Consider the following 3,103-nt stretch of genomic DNA (forward strand, 5'->3'; position numbering starts at 1 on the left):
GTCATGATTCTACCATCGTTCATGAGGGCATGACAAAACTGGGTAGCTCGGGACAAAATACCCAATTAAATTTGATCATTAATGTTGTCGTTGACCTTACGTTACCAAATTATGAATTTAGATTCAAAGATTGTAATTCCAAATCTAAGCCTCCAAATTCCTGGTACTAAACACACGCTTAAAAGTCTCTCTGTAATATTAGTACTCCAATTTATGTTTTATATGCATAACTTTGTTTATAATATTTAAAGTTTCTTTCTATTTTAATACAAACTCATTTGCTTTTAAAGCATTATTAACTTTTATATAAAATCTCATCTATGTAATTAATAGTATAACTCATGCTTTATATGCATAACAATCTCATTTACTTTGAAAAGTCTCATTAATGTAGTAATATTTACTTATATAAAAATTAGTTAATCGAAGAATCGAGTCAAATTAAGCCGGATTGACTCTGCCGCACAAAAGTTTGTATATATGGTGGTGTTCAATTTAATAAATTAAAGAGGATTTCATTTATAAATATTGTTCTCAAAATAGTAGAATCAATTTTATCTTATGAGTGTTAGACCTTCCTCCTTAACAAAATTAATCTCTATTAATTTGGGACCAATTTAATCTTTTGTCAATCATGGAAAATCAAATATATACGTGTATATGTGTGTGAATTATTAGGTGTAGATAGCCCACTTGGCATTACAAGTGGAAATTGGAAAGGTATTAAAGCATTTAATTTTAGAAAGTGAAGTTACTGTTTCTAGGATCTGGTGTAGGATCTCTCCTAGCCTGTTGGTTCATATATTGTGGGGGCAGTAATTTCTAATAACTTTATTTTGTAATCACCAATAATACCACATAGATTAGTTCAAACCCTACAAGATTTTAAAAATAGTAAGTGAAATATTCAATTGTACTGCTATTTAACACTCTTTAAATTTTCACATTTTTTTGTACCAAAGGTGAAAATATTGTGCAAGTTACCTCAAAATGTAGAGTTTGTGTTAGTAGGTGTTAAGTTCTTAAGTTTATAAATGGTTTTATGATAATTAACTAATTCTTATATTTGTTGGGTTATTGTTAAAATATTATACTAAAATATGATTAATAAGCCTATTAACAAGAGACACTAAAACCTCTATACAGTCATCCACAACTCTATACCAATTTTTCAATCATAAATATACTAGTCTCTCCGTTTTTTAAAAATAGAAATTTCGGAAATGACATGACTTTTAATGCAAAATTGATAAAGTAAAATAGATGAAGAGAAAAATAGTTAAGTAAGGGAAAGAAAGAGAAAAAATAATGTAACTATGTTAATGAATTATGAGATCCATTTCCTAAAATGGAGAGTTTGTTAGGAAACTAACTAAAAATGAAAGAATTTTTATTTTTAGGAAATGAAGAATGTGTTAACATGTGAATATGTGATATCATCTTCTCATATTCAGCAACAAACACCAACAATCTGACTACAACTTTATTTTGTAAATTATGAATAATTGAACGAAAAATCAATTAAATGCATTTACAATTAATAAAGAAAATACAGCTTCGTTAAAAATAAAAATACATAATTAAAAATTTTAAAATTAAATATTTGAACTTAATAAATTATGGTATCGTTGTATAATTTTTTTAAAAAAATAAGTTTCAAAAGAAAAGCAAAAAAGGAAAGTAAAATGGCTTAGGCCTTGCCACATCAATAACCGCACCGCACGCTACAAAAACAGTCGCGTTGAGGATGCCCTGAGAAACAAGAATTGACAATACAATTTATAATTCCTTAAAAAATCATTTTACATCATGAATATGTTGCCGAGCATTCATTTAAATCGTGACTCATCTTATTTTCATCATAGTATCCAATAAATAGTGCCAAGATAAATCGTTTTCCTCTTTTATCCAACTAATAGTTTCTTTATGGAATCAATCATCATAAGATTTTTTATTTAGTAGGGAAAAAAATATTCGATATGCCAAAAGTTGGAAAGTTGGAATAATTTAATATTGGCTATTTTTCAAAAGATAATATATGTAAGGTTGAGATATGTTTTGTAGAGCCAAAGTCGATATACTTATATACGGTAGCATCTTTTATTCAATAGTTTCTAGAGCGATGCATCAACTTTTTTTTATTTTTATGAATTGTATGCTGTCCTTTTCACTTTTAATTTAAGTTAATGGTTTATTTGAACTAATTAAAATTATGCTTGCATTACGAGCCAATAAAGAAGAAGTTTGTTTTGTTAAGAACCGAAATATGACTAATAATACGTAATTAATAGGTCATGGTCTACTTAAAAAACGCAATGAATCTATCTACTCCTACTCCACTTTGGATTCTTGGTTACCCCTTATAATTTCACTCTCATTTTTTCAACTTTAGATATCAAAATATGAATTGTTAAGGTGAATCAAGGCTAACCTAGAGACCAACAATACCTTCCTTAGAGTCTCTTACTCTTCGGACTCGGATTCTTCTACTGCTCTAAACGCGAAACTCATGAACAAACACAACCAATAAAACGAACAATATAGCAAGACACAAGAAAGTGAACAACAAAGAATCTGGACTCATTGTCTGGTCTAGCAAAAGTAGAAGAATAGAGTCTTTGTGATGACATGGTTGAGGCGACGACAAAGAAAGTCTTTAGACAAAACTTGATAGAGAGTAGGTGAATCGTTTCCTCTCTTATCAACTCGTTCAACAACTGCTTTCTGCTATACCCTAATTTTCACATAGGTATATCACAGTGAGGAGTGTTTTTCCAAGGATATTGATCATCACTAAGAATTTCTCATTTACTCTAATTATGATAACTTAAAACTTTGGATTTATTAATTGAAATACAATTATCTGACCTAGGATATTAAATTGTGATTGATCGTATACAAGCTTCTTCTGTGGATTGTGGGTGCTTTATGGTGCAGAAATGGTAAAGGTAATCATGGCATATGGGGAGTGGCAAAGTGTTGCTAGCCATATAAAGAACATTAGATTTTTGATAAACCAAATAATTTTGGAGTGCTTGTTGGGGGACCAAAATAATATATTTCTGACTTGCTGTTTATGATGTATTGCCATTCCACTAGAATA

The sequence above is a fragment of the Salvia splendens genome, chromosome 17, assembly GCF_004379255.2.
Source record: "Salvia splendens isolate huo1 chromosome 17, SspV2, whole genome shotgun sequence".
Taxonomy (NCBI): domain Eukaryota; kingdom Viridiplantae; phylum Streptophyta; class Magnoliopsida; order Lamiales; family Lamiaceae; genus Salvia; species Salvia splendens.